General features: G+C 41.8%; 1 protein-coding gene across 2 annotated transcripts in view; it reads right to left on the bottom strand.

Annotated features, from left to right (window-relative positions):
• Window positions 1–15,996, bottom strand: part of CPQ (carboxypeptidase Q) — a 160,700-nt gene extending 144,704 nt beyond the window's left edge. Inside the window, exon 1 of one of the 2 annotated variants that reach the window (XM_065627216.1) lies at window positions 15,914–15,996. The gene's annotated coding sequence lies outside the window, so the exon portion shown is untranslated. Of the gene's footprint in view, window positions 1–1,869; window positions 1,897–15,913 lie in introns of those variants that run through there. The other variant, XM_065627215.1, reaches the window with a different exon arrangement.
• Window positions 15,997–22,734: the final 6,738 nt, after the last annotated feature.

The raw sequence follows: 22,734 nt of genomic DNA, 5'->3' as shown, positions 1-22,734 counted from the left end.
GGTTTTATTGTGCCCTTATATAAAAGAGCTTTAGCACACCCAATCTGTAACCAGTCTAACTGGTGTTACCACCATTAAAATCATCACGATACAAATTACTTAAATGTAACAGATGTAAAAAAATGAAAGAGGATTAAAAAACCTCTCAGATGAGAAAACTGTCTACAGCAATCAGATAATTGAGAGAGGAGCAGAGGGAACAGGAATAGGATAAACAAAGTTAGAGCACTGCTGCTTTTCCACTGTGGCAAAGTTTCCCCCAAATCCCAGTTGAAAATACAGAAAAAAGGATACAGAGAGTTCACAAGAGTCATGGTTATGGGAAGTGAGGAAAGAAAACAATAAATTGAGGATATTAACCACTTAATTGCTAGAGATATGCTAAATCTGCAGAGCATCTATCAGTTTCCTAACCATGTACGAAATTCATTTCCAAGGAATACAGGAAACCTTGAAATCACACAGTGGTTTTGATAACATGAGAATAGACTGAAAAGCCGCAGGGTAACAAACTCACATGCTGCAGAGTGATGTCTGATACATTTAATAGCATCTGAGAGAAAGTTTGTTGTGACAGCTGTGGAGTAGGATGGCTGGAAGGCTAGGTGGACTTGCAAAATGAGGGGAAGATTTCTGCCTAAAAATAAAGTCACAGAGTTCTTCCATCATTTACAAAGATAAGGGAGGTTGAGGGGAAAGCTTTACGATCTTGAAGAGTGAAGCAGAAAAGCAGACATTCCTCAAAGCCTGCTTTTCTAGAATTCTCGAGATTCTGCACCTGGGAGAACATTTAATCAGCTGAAAAATCTTGGCTTTGGGAACACTCACAGTCAAAGTTATCATTTACATTACAAAGTCATTAAAATGAGCCTTTTTACATCTAAAGCTAAATAAAGGAAAAATACAACACAACATGGATACAAGACTTTTAATATAATCTTACTACTTAGGCTAAAAACTCTAAAACTCCAAAGGAAACACCTGAGCTGTTTTAACTTCACCAACATCAGAAGAACTACCTTGATTTGCTACAACGGAAGATACATCCTGAAATCCTTGCAAAGTATGACCTACTAGTGTATGACCCTATAGGTCCAGGTAGTGATAGTGACTTACATGGACATAATAGGAACTGAAATGTTTGAAGAAAGGCTAATGGTTAAAACAGAGAAAGTCCAAATGTGCCCAGAGACACTACAGTCATAGATCCCCACCTGGCAGAAGAAAAAGTTCATACCCTGTTTATTCTCTGTATGGGGAAGTACTATAACTTAACATATGAGGGAAGCAGTAAAAGGAACCACACTTAACTCTTTCTTCACCTGCAAGCCTCAGAATAGTAACAGGCTACCTTGATATAATCTTATTCAGTAGCTGCTGCTAAAACGGATGGCAGTAATCCTGAAGAATCTCACCGTAATCCATGTACAGAGTACTCTATCAGCAAAGCTACAGAACATATCAGTCTGCTACTTCCCTGAGAAGCCAAGACAAAAATTAAGTTAAAAAAAAATAGACATTACCACCAAACAATGCCTAGGCCACACAGCAGTTGATATTACTCTTAATGAGCATTCAAAATACAAATCGTTCTCAAAAGGGAGTACATTATCTTTTCAGAGGTAAAAGACAAGAATTTAGTGAGATTTTTAGATGAGAACAACTGAACAGAAATATTTAATGAAACAAAGGCAGTAAGGAAACAACAACACCGAAATACACAATGCTGCTCATGTTACAATCAATGAATGCCAAAGTGCATAGCTAATGCCAGCTGATGGTGTTGAAAGACAACAGGGAGGAGGGTTGGAAAGATAATTTTGGACAATTAAATCGAAACAGAACAGAATAGGGCTGCAATTATATTACCTGGAGCCTTGATGCTCAACTTCAGTGACACTTCTGTCAAGTCTGCACTATTGCCCTAGCGTAAAAAACAACACAGGTTGCCTTCAGACACAGAAAGACTGGCTCGTGAAAATAATAAATATATTCACACACACCCATTCTGAGACAAAACGTTAGTGGCCTCTTGCTAATTTAGGGAACTTTTCTTGATTGTAAAGGCCTCTGGGATGGATATGTATCTTGTATCTTTTCATGAAATTCAAATATAAATGAGACATAAATTCAGAACTGCCCATTTTTCTTTCAGCCTTTCCTACAGGAGAAAAGCACTCCCTTTTTACTGAGGCAATATAACTACAGAAATATTCTCCGACAAGTTGTCCTGTATTTTCTGGATTTTCTTATCTGAGGAGATCAGCTAGGCTATGGAAAAGAGTGAAATACCCAGGACAGAGAAACAAGAGGCCACAAATTAAGGGGCACCAAAGACAAGAACTGCCAGCAAGGCCCCATACTTAAACATCTAACACCCAAAGTTCTAAACTAAGGCTCTTTTTGATACCATGTTCAACAACACATCTTATATCCTGTATTTAGTTAAATTATTCCCACAGTTCTGATGCTAAATATTTTCTTTCTGAGCTTTTATTGAAAGATGAGCAGACTGCATCCAGCCAAAGGATGAAACCTATCTTCATCCCAGGAGAAAGCCCAAAACAGAAGGTATGAGCTATGAGCAAATGATCAATCCATATCTCTGGATAGCAAAAACTGCTAAAGTTAATGGATGGACATTGTAACAGGAGCAAACCAAGTTTCGTTAACAAGTCAGTGCAGAGCTGTCACTGTCACAAGTTGGTCCTGCCACCCCCATGAAAGCCAAAAGGAACCAAATTGCCAAGTGTCTGGCACTCGGTGAGACTTCTTGGTCCTCCCTCAAGCAGCGTTCCAGCAAAGGCTGCTCAGTCCTGCAGAACACACATATGCTTTATTTTGCTCCAGATTTTGGCCAGAAAAAGCAAACACTTTGAGTGTCTCCTTCCAACAATTAAATCTGAGTTTTAAAGGTGACTATATACTACTAAGGGTTGGGATATTTGCCACCAAAATGAGTAACCTTTATTATCAATTATGTAATGGAGTGCAACAGGCCACATTTTCTGATGAAGTGACCCAGCTGGCCTTAACAAAAATTACACCAGATTATAATCTCACCTCCATATATTATACATCAATCTAGAATTATAAATTTTAAAGTTAAATTCTTAGCATTTCCATACATTACAAGAATAATATTCCTCTATGACCACACACCTACAGAACAAAATTTTTTATTCTAAGTCAACAGGTTCAGAGAAAAGTTATGCACATCATTAAACACTTCAAAGAAAAAGCACAAAAAAGGCAAAGACAACATTTTCAAAAGTATGCAACCATTTTAGTTCTTTTACTCCATACACCTACAATCTCATTCTACAGACTGTAAGTCTGTAAGATTCCAAATTAAATCAATAATTATTCAGCATTGCTGAATATGATGAGATATTTAAGTTTACTAACAATAAATGTAACTTTTCTGAATATCTTTTTTGTTAGGTTTTTTCATGTAGTCTTTCCCTACAGTCACAAGAAAAGGTATGTTCCTCACACTGCTATAGTTACAACATTCAAGTGGTTTTGTGAAGCTGAGAAATGTGGTGAACATATTGCTAGACTTGTTAAGAAAACTGACGTTCTGGTCTTTTGCCTCCTTACTGTAGGATATGCCCACTGAGCCTTCCCTTTCCAGAGCAACAAAGAATCAGTTTGTAAATGCGACTGTGAAAAAGGCACAGCACCAAGAATTTCTCATAATTGACAGAAAAATGATCTTTATGATGCACACATTTCTTTACTTATATTAAGGGCGGGAAAGCTTATTAATTTCAATGAGATATGTTATGAAGTATGCCATTTATGAGTTCATTATGTTCACTAGGGCATAATACTGGTACTCAAATATCATACTGTATTCCAAAATATCAACATCAGAAACAAACTGCTACAGTTCAGTGTCAACTTACAATTGGGGCCACCATCCCACCACAGACTGCACTGCAACGCACAAACAAATGCAAGTTTAGAAAGTTTAAACATAGAGAAGCAATGCAAAGAGCAGACTGTAAACAAGATAAAGACACTTTACTTAAAGATCTTGATAGAAAACTGGCTTTCATCCAATTTTGAGAAATGAATCAGGAAAACCAGACCTCTTTCTGGTGTTGAGGAAACCTTCAACACCATTTCTTCAACAAAGCCACTCCCCAGTGCAGTGCACATTTTATCACAGAACACGACGGCTACCATGCATAAGGCAGTTCTGATTCTGCATTTAACTTCTACTTACTTTTAACTGCTATTCAAGAGACAAAAAAGTATCAAAAGTTTTTGCTGTTGCAGGACAAAAAAAAAGTCAGTTATGACAGCAGACATCTATCAGTATTAATATTTTTTATTATTATTATTTCAAGTGGCTTTCAACAGTCCCAGTTAAGATCAAGGTCCACAGTGCTGCCCACTGCACAAACATTCCTTTAGGGCCATTCAACTGCAGACACACACAATGGACAAACAACTGGAAGAGGAGGGACCCAGAAGTGACATCTTCAAGTGATGCAGTTGCCACATGAAAGACATCTCGTTTAGCATGACCACTCAGCCCCTTTCTCCTGACAACACCAAGAGGAGCTGGCCGAAAGCTTGCTGCAGTGAAACAAATGGTCATATTACAGAAAGTGAACTGAAATCACAGTGGGAGAAAAAAATGAAACAAAACAAAACCAACACAAACCAACAACAAAAAACCCCGAAGAACATACCAGAGTTAACACAGCAATTATATAGAGAGGGCAGTGACAAATGCTGACACCACTGAGTGTGGGTAAGACAATGCCTATTTTTTTGGGCCATGTAATTCTACTTCTAAAACTGAATTTTTAAAGATGTTTTTAAGTTGTGTTGGTATTTTTTTTTAAATAGAGGATAGCAAAATTGTTATGAATGTAAACAATTACAGTACCTGGTATGCTAGTAATAACTAACTGAAAATTCCTGTTCTCAATTTATTTTTGTTCACACACTAACAGAGCTGGCATGTTTCTCTCCTGAATTCTCATGCAGTGACTCAAAAGATTCATCATGCAGGTAATCTGTGAAATACCATACATCGAACTGCTATAGGTTAGCAAATCTTAGATAAGTATTGACAATTTTCTGTGTAGACAAAATTTGAGCATGGGAAAACATGTACAGGGAAGCCCAGGTGTATAAAATTTTCATGTGAAAGTACCTCAATGCAAAATTTAAAATTCATTTTGAATAGTTTTCCAACATTTACCTTGCTATTATATTACCAGCTAAAGGTCCTTTACTTTTAAACATGAAAGAGAAGAACACACTGCTCAGAACCAAAGGATAACTGCCACCTGAATGAATACCAATTTCTTAATAGCTTTTGATGAATTACCATTCTAAGTAGACGGCTGAAACAGAAGAAACTTCTCCCTGAAGGAGCCAAAAAGTGACAGCATAAACCCAAGTGGATGTTCAAAGTGGAATCTAGAGTATAAAACACCTTTCAGAGGATTGTCTTGATGGGGCAGTCGACATTGCTTCACCAAGGAGAAGTCCTGCTTAACCAACCTCATAGCCTTTTATGAGGACATAACCAGGTGGACAGATGATGGTAAAGCAGTGGATGTGGTCTATCTTGATTTCAGTAAAGCATTTGACACAGTCTCCCACAGCATCCTCACTGCTAAACTGAGGAAGTGTGGTCTGGACAATTGGGTAGTGAGGAGGACTGTGAACTGGCTGAAGCAAAGAAGCCAGAGAGTCGTGGTCAATGGGGCGGAGTCTGGTTGGAGGCCTGTATCTAGTGGAGTGCCTCAAGGGTCAGTACTGGGACCAGTACTATTCAATATATTCATCAATTATTTGGATGAGGGAATAGAGTGCACTGTCAGCAAGTTTGCTGATGACACCAAGCTGGGAGGAGTGGCTGACACGTCAGAAGGCTGTGCTGCCATCCAGAGAGACCTGGACAGGCTGGAGAGTTGGGCAGGGAAAAATTTAATGAAATACAATGAGGGCAAGTGTAGAGTCTTGCATCTGGGCAGGAACAACCCCAGGTTCCAGTATAGGTTGGGGAATGACCTATTAGAGAGCAGTGTAGGGGAAAGGGACCTGGGGGTCCTGGTGGACAGCAGGATGACGATGAGCCAGCACTGTGCGCTTGTGGCCAAGAAGGCCAATGGCATCCTGGGGTGTATTAGAAGTGGGGTGTTTAGTAGATCAAGAGAGGTTCCCCTTCCCCTCTACTCTGCCCTGGTGAGACCTCATCTGAAATATTGTGTCCAGTTCTGGGCCCCTCAGTTCAAGAAGGACAGGGAACTGCTGGAGAGAGTCCAGCGCAGGGCAACAAAGATGATTAAGGGAGTGGAGCATCTCCCTTATGAGGAAAGGCTGAGGGAGCTGGGTCTCTTTAGCTTGGAGAAGAGGAGACTGAGTGGTGACCTCATTAATGTTTATAAATATGTAAAGGGTGAGTGTCACGAGGATGGAGCCAGGCTCTTCTCAGTGACAACCAATGATAAGACAAAGGGCAATGGGTACAAACTGGAACACAGGAGGTTCCACTTAAATATGAGAAGAAACTTCTTCTCAGTGAGGGTGACAGAACACTGGAACAGGCTGCCCAGGGGGGTTGTGGAGTCTCCTTCTCTGGAGACATTCAAAACCCGCCTGGATGTCCTCCTGTGTAGCCTCATCCAGGTGTTCCTGCTCTGATGGGGGGATTGGACTAGATGATCTTTTGAGGTCCCTTCCAATCCCTAACATTCTGTGATTCTGTGATTCTCAGTACACAGAAGTATCACCAGGAAAAGTAGCTGTATTGACAATTTATATATTCAAATCCCATTCATGTGCTCAAATTAAAATATTTAATTGAGTGTAGAAGCATTGGACTAACGGTACTATAAACTATATTTTCTATTTAGTAAGATGCTTACACAGTGAATTATCTATAAAGCTAAACACAGAATATGCCTACAGTTTAGTTTTCAGGTACAGGAGTATTAACCATTGGCCTTGATCAGCAATTTTCAAGAGACCTGAAGCAAACAATCTCCAGAAAGTTTTTGAGTTTTTTAAAAGTTATTAATCAGGGAAGATCTTTAGGAAAAAAAATCAAAATAAAAGACAATAGAATAGACTTTAGATAATGTTGTCAATGCAGATAACTGTCCAAGTAAAAATAAATGCCTAATTCTTGTATACCTGTACCTGCAGAGATAACATAGAATAAATACGTACAAATACCAACAGCAGCTTCAGAATAAATGAAAAAAGTACCACTGCCAAAACATATTCAGGAGCTGCACTGGAGACAGCTATCCAAAATGGCAAAAAAACACTTGTAAGAAGGAAGGTAGTTTAATGAATTATGAAACTCCCTTTTCTCAACACAATTACTGTTTGAATGTCATGGTATTAGTAAAACAAATAGAGATCTATTCTTTAAAATCCTCACAGATTCTTTGTTCTAGCTGCCAAACTATCGATGGTACCATTTAGTTGATCCAGATGCTCAGCAGGATCTTGAATGTGACGATACAAAAGCTGATACTGCACTTGACTGTCACATTAAGGGAAGATACTGACTTTGGCAAACATAAGCTGACTAGGTATACATATATGTCATTTTCTGGCACACATTTTACCACATCTGGCACACAATTTACAGCATCTGTAACACTACTGAAGACAGAATGTGATCAACACTCTCTCTGCAAACATTAATACATCTCCCTGACTTTGCACTGACATGATTTGGACACTGCAGCTGACCAAGAAAACTCAAGAGATTAAATAATGCCAAGAAAGTACAGGAAGAAACAAAACAGCCAGAAGTTTCTTCCTAGGTCTTAAAATACTTCTGCGCAGTTCAGATTGCATAAGGCAAAGCTGACACACTGGTGGCAGCCCGCAAACTCCAGGAAGTTTTTACACTGGCTATCTTGGAGAAAACCAGCTCACCACTGCTGCCAAGAACACACAGGGCCCAGGTGAGTGACTGCACCTGAGCTTATGCAGCACACAAGGACTTCAGCCAAGCAAAGTCCAGAGAGCCCACAGTTCCATTTCCAGACCCCAGCTGCTCATCCTATCCTTCTGCTATTGCAGGTGTCAGTCACAAGCTCCTTCTGGGTCTGCTGGAGGAGTTATGCCTGGAACACAATAGAAACTGAAGCTATTTAGACACTCCTTAAATTGGTATTTGGATACAGTGTTATCACACTGGGCAGGAACCCCAGGTATTAGGACACCTCTGGCTTTTGTTGTACCTGCTAAGTAGCCTCTGCAAGCACAGCTCTGGGAACGCTGTCTTAAAGCGTTTCTAGTCACAAGAACAATCATTAAGGAGACAAAAGCCCACATAATCAAGCCACTTAGAGCACTTTACTTTGATTTAGCTATAAACCGTGATTTTCAAAACCACACATTTGCGCTGTCGTAATTGCATAAAATTCAGAGGGCTTTATCCACAGCATGAGCAGTGAGACGATTTCACATGTGGGGCTCTGGTGTTATTAGTGTGAGGAAAAAATGGAGCCTCTGCCTTCTTCAGTGAATCCAGATGTTGCAAATGTCAGTCTCTTCATGGATTAAATGCAATTCCAAATTAAAATGAAGCTGGTATTGGAGGACCACTTGTACTTTGTTTTAAGTTTATCACACATATCACCTTGCAAGCAGGGGCAACTGATGAGGTAGAGTTCACACGAAGTTACCACTGCTCCTTCATTAAGAAGCAGCCAAAAAGTAATCTTCAACTTCTCGATGAAGTGCTGGTCCTTTCAGGATGACAGTCTCACCATATGTACCCAGACTTCCCTGAGTTCCATATTAGGGTCACTCGTCAGAAAGCTTTTCTTGGAAACTGTTTGGAAGCTGGTCCAGACATAGGCAGTGCAGTAACAACTTTCCAGTTATCCATTGGAACAGATCTGATGGCAACACGAATCCTACAGCCTTACTTCATGTTTACCAACAAGCCCTACTTGTTGAATACAAAGTACTTAGACATAAACACCTGGAGGGCAGGCAAGGTCAGCAAGAAGCCTACATTCCTTAAGTTTACTATCCCATTTAATCCCTAGATTAAGGCTTTTTCTACAGCAAAGTTACCTTCTGCTTTCAGGAGAGCAGCTGAGTTTGCACAAACCACCCCCCGCAGTTGCATCAATGCTTGCAGCTAACAGCCCAGTTGTTACCTCACCACAGCTGAAAATGTTTTCCAGGAAAAAAGCTTGTATTAGCTGACTTTCATCCTTCCTATGCCACTTGTCTGCAGGGACAGGAGACGTTAGACAGCATGTTCCATTTTGATAACTTTGGGAGGCTGCATCAGACAGATGCCTACTCTAGTTATTTATCCAGTATGCATCTGTCTTTTTGTAGACAGTTCACATACTGATAAGCTCCTGATAGTTATTTTTATATAACATTCTTCAAAGGAACTTTCCCATGCTCCTATTCCTGTTTGCATGCTGCTCAACCAGGCTGGATGCTCTGGGTTTTCAGAAAACAGTCATTTGAATACATTTAATTCTAATAAGAGCACACTGAGAACAGAGGCAACAGTGAAGTGCCACGTCTTCCAGCATTACAATGACGAAAAGCTAAAGCAGATAAAGCACCATGTGGAAGAAGAGTGAAAAAAAAATTAAAATTTGACTACTACTCACTCGAAACATAACTGCTCTGACTTTGGTAAACCCTTGATACCTGCAAATGTATGATAGTGGGACTCACAAGAATGTGTGTAACACAAAGATGAGATAGCTGAGAGGGCTGCACCACAATCACAAGAAAATAGCACTGGTATTAAAAAAAAAGGCACATAGACATCAGCTATGCTTCACAGATACAGACATCATATGGTTTTTAACTGGTGGCTTCATCGTCTGACAATGTCAGAGTCAGCAAAACAGGATTCACTTTGTACTTTTTTTTTCCTTTTTTTTTATGCTTCTACTTTAAATGAAACTTGCCATATGATTTGGATTGAAGAAACACTATTGATAATGATAGCTCCTCAAATAAAGCTTAAAACATGCATTGACTTCTTTCAGCCTAAAAGCTTAAACAAAAAAGCAATTTTGACAAATTTGTTTCAGAAATAACATTAGACACGAGAGTACAATGTCCAGGGGAAGAGAGGGGAAATCATTTCCAGCGGTGCCAAAATTCCTGTACTAGAGAAAGCATAAAGTCTTGCTTGCTTACAAACACAAAATAACTTATGCTGTTGTCTCAAAAGGATTATCTTTACACAAAACAAATATTGTCAGCAAAAAATTCAGACCTACTTTGAGCAATGAGAGGACTGCTGACAGAAATACCACTTAACACTGGGAAATACCTTTTCCTCTAGGGAAAAAGACTTGTGCATGAGTTTTCAGCTCACCTAGTGCCAGATGTAAACACAGAAAGATAATCATACTATTCTGAGCGCCTTTTTTTCCAATGAAACAAAAAGTTCATTGTCTCAGTCAAAATTTGGATGTGAGGCTGAAGCTGTTGTGATCTGCTATAAGCACAGCAAACTTTTAAGAGATGTTTTGAAATCCAGCATACACTGTTCTCTCCAAGTTTCTTCCAGTTTGACTGCTTTCTCCTCTCTCTTCACCAGATTTGCTGGAAGAGTCCAAAATCAGACAACTACCAAAAAGCCCTGTATGATCCACCCATAATAGATATGCTGGGTTTGGCTATGCCAGGTGTTTTTAAGAACCATGCCTGTAGTATACACCAGATAGCACTGTAAAGCGAGATGTATCTGCTGACTTGGGTGGCATCACTTGGTGGAAACAAGCACATTTGTCCACATCCAGTTACTCTTTGAAGGGCAGCCAGAGAGATACTCCTGCTCACAACCAGCCTTTCTGCAAGTTTTCAGCTATAAGAGGGAAGTCCAAAATCAAGCACGAATCACAGACCTTAGCTGTGGTAGTAATGTATATTAAAATCAGTGCAGGTGTATTTTACCAGCCAATGGCCTGGGCAATAGACGACTTGGATCAGTCGTGGTTTAACTCAGTCCCAGCTATGGCAGCTCTGGCCTCCAAATTGCCATTCTCTTGCACCAGAACCTTGTCCATATGGTCAGGTGTCAAGTTGGTTCTGGGAACCAATCCAGTGAAAAACATTTACTCTTTGTTCACAGGAATTCATCATGAGCACTAGTACCAGTAGCTTACTGCCAAAGAGAAAATAGGGAGGTGCTTCTTGAAGGAAGACTGGACTGCGGCAGCCCCTGCAGCTCACAGAGCAGATGCCTCTGCCCTTTCCACCACCTCTGCTACCTAGGCTGGAAACCTCTGCAGCAGCTGCAAGGACATTAGACAAGGGCAGTAACTCAGAGTCTGCACAGAATTTTCCAAGCCTATTCCTGAGACTTTTTTGCTTCTGAAAACCCTCTAGAGATTCCTTACCCAACAACTACTTCACGACAACCAAATTGAACAAGTAATTAAAATCAAGCTGACTTTGTTTTCCTTCCAGGGTACCTCACGGTACATCACAGAGTTAGGAATTGTCTGCTCTGTGTATTTTTTAGCAGCACTGAATACATTACCTGAGATCAGTAGTACACTTTTCTGCCTTATCAAGTAGTCATAAGACAAAATATTAATAGCCCATTGCAGTATATGATCAATCTTAACGAAATTAGTAACTTAGAATTCTTTTCCCTTCCAAAGCAATAAAGAATTCCATTAAACTAAAACTCCAAGAAGTGTTCTCACAGTCTGCCACAGAAGAGCACTCATGTTTTGTATGGGAGAACATGACCAGAGAGAGCACTAGAAGGTGCGCCCTGTGAATCAGAACACTAAAAATCAACAAGATCAAAACCACTAATCTCAAAACCTGTGGAGACCAGAAGGAGAAACGATTACAGATGAATCAGATTTATGCTTTGGTCTTCAAAAGTTACAGATAAAAAGTGGATGCTTTCCCAACGGAGTCTATTGGCTCAGATCTCATTTTAAGGCCTGAAAAAAGCATATTTCTTTCTCAAATGTCTATTGGCACATGCATAATATTACATAAGCCCCTTTTGTGGGGCTATTTGAAACACGAAATTACTTTCGACTCACTTGTCTTATGTAAATTCACAGTCAAGTGCCTCCTTTGAAAAAAACTAACACAAAAATTAAAAGACACGGGATATCAATATACATGTAGCAGATGAAAGCTAGAGAAATTAGGGGAGGGCGGAAGAGTGAACTCACTCCCTTTCATACAAAGTGTTCTAGCAGGAAATGTACTATCGCTACATTGGAGTAAAAGATCAGACACCATAACAAGCAACTGGAGAAGAAAGAAAAAGGAAAAAAAAAAAAGAAAAAAAAAGAACAACCCATATGTATACTTAAAACCAGACCTGTTTTCTCACATGAGTACTAAAATCAGCTTCACAAGGGTGACAAGAATTCTCAGTTGCACAAAACGGTGCATCTGTCGGGTCACAAAACAGGTTTGGGCAAATCCTGAGCTGGTGGGAACTGTTACTGTTGTACTGAATGTAGGATGGTCACTCATGCAAGTTTAAAGTGAATCTTAGTTGTATATCTTTCCTATGATGCAAGAAATGTCTCTGATATGTACCCTGAGATTAACCTCCTCTCACTATGACATAAAGATCATTGATTCAAAATTTATCTTAGACAATTTAAGAATTGAGATAAATTTTAGAGACATTTTTATTTTCTAAAACAGCATTAGTATATTTTCAAGTAAGGTTTTAAGATCACAGGTCTTTTATCATTCTTCTGATTGCAATAGGTAGTACAGAGAAAAATTTTGCAAAAATATATAAACAACTTCTTAGAGACGTATTTTAATCCATTTGTCTGCTCATTAGATACTTCTACTGAACGCCCCTTTGGCAGCAACAGCACCAAAGGGATTTTCATGGTTTTCGTTCACACCTACTGTGGAGAAAATTCATCAAACACATCTATGCTAATTAGGTTTAAAAGACTCTGAGAAAATATTGCTACTATTAATACCAGGACAGGAAAAAAAAAATCTAAATGAGCTGGCTGTTTCAATGCTCTCCATTAAAAATAAATAAATGAATGAATAAATAAATATATAAATAGATAGATAGATAAAGCCCCCCACCATTGGTCCTTTCTGTCTCAAAAAAAAAAAAAAAAAGAAATCAAACATCTTGTAAGATCAAGGGATCAAGGCACCTCAGGTATAATTTTTAAAACTACAGGCTAACAAAGTTAACATTTTTCTCAAGCTGACATACAAATTTTTCATCTATTGTAAAACCAAAACAAAAAAGAACAGAGCATTCTCCACAGATTCTGTAAGAAATACTGACTTAATCAAGCAATTGGCATTTAGGAGATTACAAATCAGAGCTAAAAATTCACTATTGCCATCACAGTGAAAATGTAAGTGACTGGGGGTCAACTGAAGAAAGAACTTAGAGTTATTTCAGTACTTTGAGATTATTGCAGACATTTGGTAACAAAACCATGAAAGATTACTGCAACGCAGCTTTTGACAGATAATATTTCCTGTTGAGACAGAACAGAAAGAACTGTAGAGCTTCAAGATTGTAATCGTTTCGTACATTTCTACGTACAAAGTACTTTTTTAAGCAAAATATTTCATCCCTGCAGCTGCTATTTCTTAGATGTACTGCCATCCTTCATCTTCATCCTCCCACAACTGGAAAGGAAGAAATGACAAGACAAAGTTTTCGATCTTAAAACAAGAAAGTTTTATACACTATAGCAGGAATAGATAAAAGAATCCCATGTGCATTATGAGTTTGAGCAATTATATTAACAATAAGAGACTCCCTAAGTCGCTTTCTTTCCCAATTTGGCATTAAAAGACGTGCAGGCATGTGCAAAACTGTGTTATAAAACAAATAAGAATTTATATGAGCTTTTACTGACAGATGTCTCCCAACAGGGGTCAATGCCAGGTTGTTTTTCCCCAGTCGACATTTGCAATCTGTTCTTATCTGACTTAGTATCTTATTGTTCTGTTGTTCAAAAGAATTATATATATTTTAAACACCAAGAAACAAGACTGCGTAAGACAAAGGCTTTGTATGAATCTCTAAAGTTGCGGTGGCTCTGATCCAACTTTATCTGCACAGGCTTCATCTGAAAGATTGAAGTTTGGATAAAGTAAAACTGGTTGCAAGGCACAATTGATAGATGCTATCCAAGACAGAGCAGACATGTCTAAAGAAATGAGTCAAAATGTACAAGGAAACAAGGGACACAAGAAGTCTCACGGATATGGCAGGCTTTGTAGGGTTTCTTTCGGGAAAGAAGTGTTTGAGGTTTTATTCAAAACAATAATCTAACAGAGGGAGCATCAGACAAGACTGGAAGGTCATTTTAAGTAGTAGGTAAGCATGAGAAAGACTTTTCATAAAAGCTTTCATCCTCTCAGAAAAACATCCAGAGCAAAACCAAGGCCAACTTTTGTCACCCAGTTTAAATCTTATTAATTTCTCAAGCTAAAATAAAGAGACACATTCTATATAGAGGTAGATGTAAGCAGTTCTTTTATTCCCACACAGGGAATCTGTTCTACAGTCATACCAAGTACTGCTATATAAGAAGAAACACCCACACATTTCCCTTTCATCAATAGATTACAACACTCTTACAGTCTTTTGACAGAAAAGGGCGATATGCGGAACTATCTCCAGAAACAGGAAAAATTAATTTTGAACAGAGGGAAAACCACAGGTAGGCAAAATTTTGAAAATTAAGGCTTACAAAATAAGAAAACAGGTCTTCACGTGTTCCATGTGTATGGCCCTATCTGAGCAGGTGCTTTGGGTGCTGATGCAGCACTTATGAAAGTCAGGTCCCAAAAAATCTGCAGCTGGAAGGAAGAAATAAGTCATCAACAAGCAAACAGAAATCCAGTGCTTGTATACTGAATTTTCTCTTCAATAGTTCTGCGCAGACTTGTAACTTGTCAGACATAACCACTGGATTCAAAAGGCTCCTCCGTATCTAATGCTTCCTTAGTAAAATCCGATTCAGCTTGCAGAACTTATATTTTTCACGTGTTTTTATAACTCACTTTTCTGTCCCTCATACATATTTTAGTACTTCTAGAAAATATGTATATGCATATACACATATATAAAAATTGTATATACATATGTAAAAATGCCTATTTTCTTACATACTTTTTCCCTTTTGCATCAATTTGAAAAAGGTAGTCTTTGAAGAATAAAGTCTCGTCAAAACAAACCTAATGGGTACTAGAGTTTCCTACTCAGAAGCACTAAACCACTTCACACGCTAGAACCCCTTCACTGTAAAGTGTGTTGTAAGAAGTAATTAAATATCTAATGCACTCATTTGGCATTTATGGGTTTTATCCATCTGCAGTGTCACTGCTTTCAGTGAGTGGCTGCTGTCAGCTCTGCGGGTTTCAGGATCAGAGCACAGCACCGTGCCCCATGCATGCCCCAGCACCTGGGCGACAGCCAACTGCAACTTAGCGTCGAGATTTGTTTTTTAAATACAGAGGAACGAGCGAGTAAACACACATCTCCTGTCACACGATGGAGCGTCCGTGTTCCTGACGGGCGGCCACGCTGGTACCGGCCCCCGGCGGAGAAGGGCCGGAGGACACCCCGCTGCCAGGCCCGGGGCTCCGGCCACCGCCCCGGGCAGGGCTGGGCAGGGCAGGCCCGGCAGCACACGGGGCTGCGGCCCAGCGCCGGAGGGCCCCATTCCGGGGGGCCGCAGCACATGCTGGCAGCAAGGCCGCGGCAAGAGGAGCAGCCGGGGCTGAGCCCCGCCAAGGCGCCGGTGATGGCGGCCTGCCTGCCCCTCCTCGCCCCCAGCCAGGCGGCGGGGCCGGGCCCCCCGGGAGAGCGCTGCAGCCCGGTGGAGGGGCGATAAAGCAGGAAAAAGAGGAGGACGAGGAGCAGAGCAGAGCGAACACGCACCTTCCCCGTGCAGATCGGGCGACGGCTCCAGCACAGCCCCCACCTCCGCCCAGCCGGCTGGGGACGAGAAGGAGCCGCCGCGGGGGGGCGGAAGGAGGCGGGCGGGCGGCCGCCTGCGCTTCGCCAGTGCCGGGTGCACCGAGGGCGCCTGAAGTCGCCCAGAAACCGCCTCAGAGCCCGGCCCGGCCCGGCCCGGCCCGGCGCTGCGTTGCGTTGCGGGCGAGGCCGGGCGACCCCCTCCTTGCCGGCGGGTCGGGCCGTGGCGCCCTTTGGGCCCCTCTGAGGCGAGGCGGGCCCGGGCCGGGCGGTCCTGCGCGACCCCGGCCTCCCGGGGAGGAGGCCTAAAGGCTCCCGTCCGCGGACCGTCAGCGGCCCTTCCCGGGGAGACACCCCCCTCAGTGCGAGGAGGCTGCCCCCTCCATGGGATTCAGAGAAGGGACACGAGGGGGTGAGGGCCTGGAGCACAAGCCCGATGAGGAGCAGCTGAGGGAACTGGGGCTGTTCAGCCTGCAGAACAGGAGGCTGAGGGGAGACATCGCTGTCTGCAACTGCCTGAAAGGAGGTTGTAGCATGGAGGGTGTTGGTCTCTTCTCCCAAGTAGCAAGTGATAGGATGACAGGAAATGAACTCAAGTTGCGCCAGGGGACATTTAGATTGAATATTAGGAAAAAATTATTCTTGGAAAGGGTTGTCAGGCATTGGAACAGGCTGCCCAGGGAAGTGATTGAATCACCATCCCTGGAAGTGTTTAAAGATGAGGTAGATGAGGTTCTTAGGGACGTGGTTTCGTGCCAGTGTCAGGCTGGCAGTCTGACTCTATGATCTTGATGGTCTCTTCCAACCAAAATGATTCTGTGATTCAATGATGGCATTTTGTAGGGCGGGTGCGTTACTAGTGTGAGGACACACAGCGAACAGATGCGCGAGGAGACTTTCTTTCACCCAGGCCTTCACCCTGGGTGCTCCAGAGCACAGCAATAGCGAGCGCGAGCGCGGCAATACTGAGCGCAGCAGTGCCCTGTGGTGCGTTGATGGTTTCCAGCTGGCTGAGAGCCGTCCCTACCTTCGCACTGCTGGGAACGGAGGTGGGGCCACTGCTCCTCACACAGCTGCCCCCTGCACAGGTAACACTGCACTCATTTAAATAAAGGTGTGTTTATAAAAACACTTAGGTAAATGAGTGCAATTTCTTCTGTAGATAAGATCTTAAAATGCAAACATGGGTCTTAATCTGCAAACACTTAAATTGAAACTCTCAATTGTTTCTATTTGAGTTAATGGGACTACCCAAGTGCTTACAGGTAAGTGCTTTTAGGATCAAAGGCCTTGGTGCATTTCCAAAAAGCTGCTGTAGCAGGAAGACAGTGAAGAATTTCCCTCTAAAATTCAATGCAGTATTCCAATATTCATGAGCTTTCTGCCTAAGTGAAAAGACTGTAATACTAATGAGCTTCCTGGGCGTGGATCTCAAGGAGGGATTTGAAGCTTGCATTATTATAAGAAAACGGCTGTCTCTGCTAACCTGACTCCTCCATCCGTTTATTTGAGGAGACTCATTTGTATTTTTCCACTTGGTACATTTTTGCAGCTGGGGCTGTGTCCTCTGCTATACAGATCGCAGAGCATGCTGGTGGAATGCAACAATACATTTCTTTCAAACTGCCTTGAGAGTCCCATTTGTAACAAACTAACTGTTTAAATAAAAATGTTACACAAGTGAATGGTTGTCAGAGATCTGCTTGTCTACCTGTCTCTTTCCTGTGCATTCTGTATATTCTTTACATATAGTGCCCAGTAAGTGTCCGTCTGGGACTGTATCTCTGGAAAGAGATTATATGCACTGATTAAATAGTTATAAATGTTTTGCTGTAAGTCATACAAGAAAAAATTCCACCCTCCAAGGCTGGCTGTGGCACCCACAACATCTTGAAGTTAACCACCAATGCACAGCTTTCCTTTTTGCTTCCAATGAGAGACAGAACATAAGACGGGTCTGCATGAACAAGCTCATGTAAAACTGTATTTGCAGTATTTGAATTTAGGATTTTGGTTGATTCCTGAGAGTGATTCCTTCTCTCTTCATTTGCTCTTTTTACAATTAAATCACTTCCCAAAACTGGTTTTCCATTAATTTTTGCTGAATTAGCTTCCTTTGCTAATCCATCCACAGCCAAGGAGTCAGAAGGATGAGGGACAATAAACCATCTTTTTTCTCCATCATCAAACAGTCAGAAGGATGGAGGAATCTTGGCATGGCTGTCATTAATCCCAGGTTGGAGGGAAAAGAGCACACTGCTCCTTTCTTCTGTTGTCCTTGCCTGAGAAGTGAGAAGTAAGAGCGAGTAAAGAGATGTAACAAAAAATCTCGAGCTCTGCCTCCCAAGGCTCTTCAACCAGCAACATGCACAAATCTGTTTATGGGTTTGAAACACATCAATACTCACTTGGCCTCAGGAAAGGTATTTCCATCACACCCATCCCTTACGTTATTTTCTCATATTTTGCATTATTCACTAAATGCATAGTTCTGTTTTCATCTAGTTTGCAGCTTCAGGAATTTGGGATTGCTGTTCTTCCCTCCTCGGGATTGTAATTGTAAATCAGGGAGAGGCTGAAGCTGAGGAGACCTGTGCTCAATTTCCCAGACTTTATAGACTAGTAAACTGGGCAAAATCCTAGCCCCCCCCGCCCCCGAAATTACCCGCGTGATCCATCTTGCATTCTTCTGAACTCTTTAAGATTATTTAGGTGGTTGAGGGTCCCCATATGGATGTATCTTCACAAGGCTGCTGTGATTACACTGGTAGGAAAAGTGTCAGAGTCAAGAACTTAATATTCAAGAAAAAGGATGGGATATATATGAATGTCAAAAATAATCAGAATTATCTGATTGTAACTTGGTGCTTCAGGGAATAAGCCAGTTTCTAACTCCTGGAAAGGGGAATGAAATCTAATGTGAGGACAGATGACACTTCTTACTGCTGGATTTTTTTCACTTTCTATTATACGGTATATTATACACCAGAAGCAACTGGTGGAGCATGCTGTTAGGCAAAGGACACCACCCAAACGGATCCTGAATCTCTTCTGACAGGACAGTCACTTGGTACTATGCTTCTCTCTGCATAGAATGATGATGAGGATGATGGATGATGCTGGTTTGTGGTACTTTGTTTTTCCACTTGGTTTAGGCTACATGGTTTTTGGAGCAAGGACTACTTTGGTGGAGCTCTGAACTTTATTGAAGTCTCTAAAATGTGACTGTATTAAAATAAGAAGAAATCATAAGCATATCCACGTATTAATTACTAGGCAGACTCAGAGAGGGGAGGGAATGGGAAGAAAGTATGAGATTCCTTTGAAAAGCTTCCAGCACTGGTCCAAACACAAAAGGTGTTTGAAGTGGGACCATGTTGTACCAACCTGAAAGAATTACCAATATTTCAGTCACCCTTGTTTGGAACCATCCTCTCAATTTTATGGCATTTATTGACTTTACCAAATAATTTTCTGTTTTTTTGACTCAGGGTCCCAAAAGTCTCCTCCAGGTCCACACTGTACTTCAGTACCACTAGAAGGTGTTTTCTTCATTTAAAGTTTTTTGTTGCTTTGCACTGTAGGCAGGTAAATATGGACTGCTATTTAATGCAAACTTCAGCTTTTTCTTCCTCTTCTTTTTCAGTTAAAGGAGCTGAAAAGAAATGTTCCTAAGTTTCCAAGAAGGACTGTTTCTCAGTTCTTTCTAAGAAGTATTCAAGCTTGACACTGACTTGTATTTGTTTCCATTTATGCAGCCTGGCAGCAAATAAACATATCCTAATAGTGCATAAAACAGGGAAAAAAGAAGGGACACTGTGAAAGAAAAACAGCAAGCACCTCGAGGCATTTGTTCTTCCACACAGTTCTGCTAGCTTTTCTACTGTTGTGTCAGAGACTTGTTTTTTTCAGGCATCAAGAGCAGCATCAACCGAGAGCAGAACATCTGTCAGTAGTGGGTTGGTAGCGCCCTTACTTGGGACACATCATAGCTGGGGCCTGTCCAGTGCTACAGAGGTTTACTGTCAGAAATGGGCACAAGTTGCCCCGAGTTTCTATGCATTCTCATACTAAGTTGATGTAAGCCAAAAAAATTCAGCTTCTCCTGCAGAAGTGAAATTTCCTCTCTGGACAACACAAGCCAACATATAGCTACTAGCAAAATGCCACTGTATACACGCTGCAAGAACACAGTGATGTTGGCAGCTGCAAGCCCTGGGTCCTTACCCAGCGTGCAGCAGCCCTTCTGCTGTTTCAGCCTCTCACAGTGAGGGTACGCAGCACCTCAAAAAAGGAGTGATGAACACACATGCTCCAGGGACATAAAAATGTCAGCAACTCATGACTCCACAAAAGTTCTGGCAGCAAAACTTGCTAGTAAAACATAGCCTGGCAGTGTAATTTCTCCTGCAGATTACTACGAGTTTACTCACAGGGGCAAAGGCTTTGCCATGCCACAGAAAGGGTTTTATTAAGCATTGGTGGGAAGTGTTCCCACTTAAATCTCCTTAGAAACTGTGTGACTTGTGCTGCCATGGGTAAAGAGCAGAGCCTGGGCACCTGACCTAAAACCAGAGGTGCGAGGAGCCTCCTCAGTGCATTCTTATGGATCTCCAGGTCTTCAGATAGCAATTGGTCGAACAACATACGAGCCTTCCTCCAGTCTTGTGTTTACAAAGCAAAGACATTTGGATGCCTAACATCAATTATCACATATTTGCATTAAAATAAATACTGCTCTAAATAACTTTCTTTATGATGATGGAATTAAATTATAAATAGTTTATCTCACCTACTCTCACCAGGTTCCTTTAATCATCTCAATATTTTTGTGAGGATAAAATCCAGGTTCGACTTACTCAACACATATTTGTCCCAAACGAAGTTAAATCCATAAATACTTTAAAAAATGCAAATAAAATACTTCTTTTATTTCTGGATATATAGACTTAAAGGGAATCCTCTACCTTGCCATTTAGCAAAGCAGCACTTTTTTTCTTAACACATATATTGTAACGGTGATTTCCAAGTTCAAAGGACATCCAGTGCAACCCCACCGCCCTGCATGACACACAGTCCCTGGGCACAGCTTGGGCTGTGCTGAACTGTGTTGAACATAGAATGTCCTGAGTGGGAAGGGACCCACAAGGATCATCGAGTCCAACTCCTGTCCCTGCATATGACAACCCCACAGTTCACACCATGTGTCTGTGGGCATTGTCTAGTTGTTTCTTGAACACCGTCAGGCTTGGAGCCATGACCACCTCCCTAGGGAGCCTGTTCCAGTGCTCCACCACCCTCTGGGTGAAGAACCTTTTCCTAATGTCCAACTTAAACCTCCCCTGGCACATCTTCCTGCTGTTCCCTTGGGTTCTATCTTTGGTTTCCAGAGAGAAGAGATCAGCACCTGCCCCTCCTCCTCCCCTTGTGAGGAAGCTGTAGACTGCAATGAGGTCTCCTCTCAGTCTCCTCCAGGCTGAACAAACCAAGTGACTTTAGCCGCTCCTCATACAGCTTCCCCTCTGAAGCCTTTGCCAACTTTGTAGCCCTCTTCTGGACACTTTCCAGTAGCTTTATATCCTTTTTTATCCTGTGGTGCCCAGAACTGCACCCAGTGCTCCAGGTGAGGCCGCCCCAGCGCAGAGCAGAGCGGGACAATCCCCTCCCTGCCCGGCTGGCCGTGCTGTGCTGGATGCACCCAGGACACAGTTGGCCTCTTGGCTGCCAGGGCACACTGTTGGCTCATGTTCAACTTGCCATCGACCAGAACCCCAGATCCTTCTCCGTGGGGCTGCTTTCCAGCATCTCAACACAGAGTTGCTGTGTCTCAGGTGCAAAATCCAGCACTTGCCCTTGTTAAACTTCATGTGGTTGGTGATTGCCCAGTTCTCCAGTTTGTCCAGATCCCTCTGCAGGGCCTCTCTGCCATCATGAGTGTCAACAGCTCCTCTCAATTTTGTGTCATCAGTGAGCTTGCTTAGTATTCCTTCAAGTCTTGCATCCAAGTCATTTATTAAGCCATTGAAGAGTGGAACCCCACTAGTGACTAGTCACCAGCCCAACATAGCCCCATTTGCTAGAACCCTTTGAGCCCAGCCCGTCAGCCAGTTGCTCACCCACTGCACTGTGTGCTGGACATCTTGTCCAGGGGGATACTGTGAGAGACGGTATCAAAGGCTTTACTGAAATCCAAAAAGATCACGTCAACTGGCTTCCCTTGGTCAACTAGGTGGGTAACCTTGTCATAGAGAGAAATTAAGTTGGTCAAGCGTGACTTTCCCTGTTACGGCGTCTTCATACAGGATGAGCCAATAAAATATCCATCTAACAGAGGCAGATCAGAGGCAGATGGGAGGCTGAGCAGGAGCATGACCTCTCTGGGTAACAATGCTTCAGCCATTTGTTGTACTGGGAAGGTGAACGTTCTTGGAGTGGCAGATACTCGACAGATGGACAGAAATTGAGGGCTAAATCATTTGTTACCATCTGAACAGGACCAGAAGTGAGAGGTGTTTCATTTTGTGATGGGTTTTGAATGCAAACAGACACAACTCTCCACTCAGTGTGTGGACGCATGCTCTGAGACCTGGCTTCACCAACATCTAATTTCAGGTTAAACTGCAAGACTCTGAACAGGCTGCTCAAGTCAAGCAGAGATAGTTTAGCATTGATCATTTGAACTTCAAAAAAATGTGATTCTGCAAGAGAGTCAACATGTTACTATCAAAACTAAATAAAATTTTGGAGTCTTCTTCTGATCCTCTATGGTATATATTTAGAAGACG

This window comes from Caloenas nicobarica, chromosome 2 (genome assembly GCF_036013445.1).
Source record: "Caloenas nicobarica isolate bCalNic1 chromosome 2, bCalNic1.hap1, whole genome shotgun sequence".
Lineage (NCBI taxonomy): Eukaryota > Metazoa > Chordata > Aves > Columbiformes > Columbidae > Caloenas > Caloenas nicobarica.
Note: the sequence above shows the minus strand (reverse complement) of the source record. Positions and strands in the feature narration are given on the sequence as shown.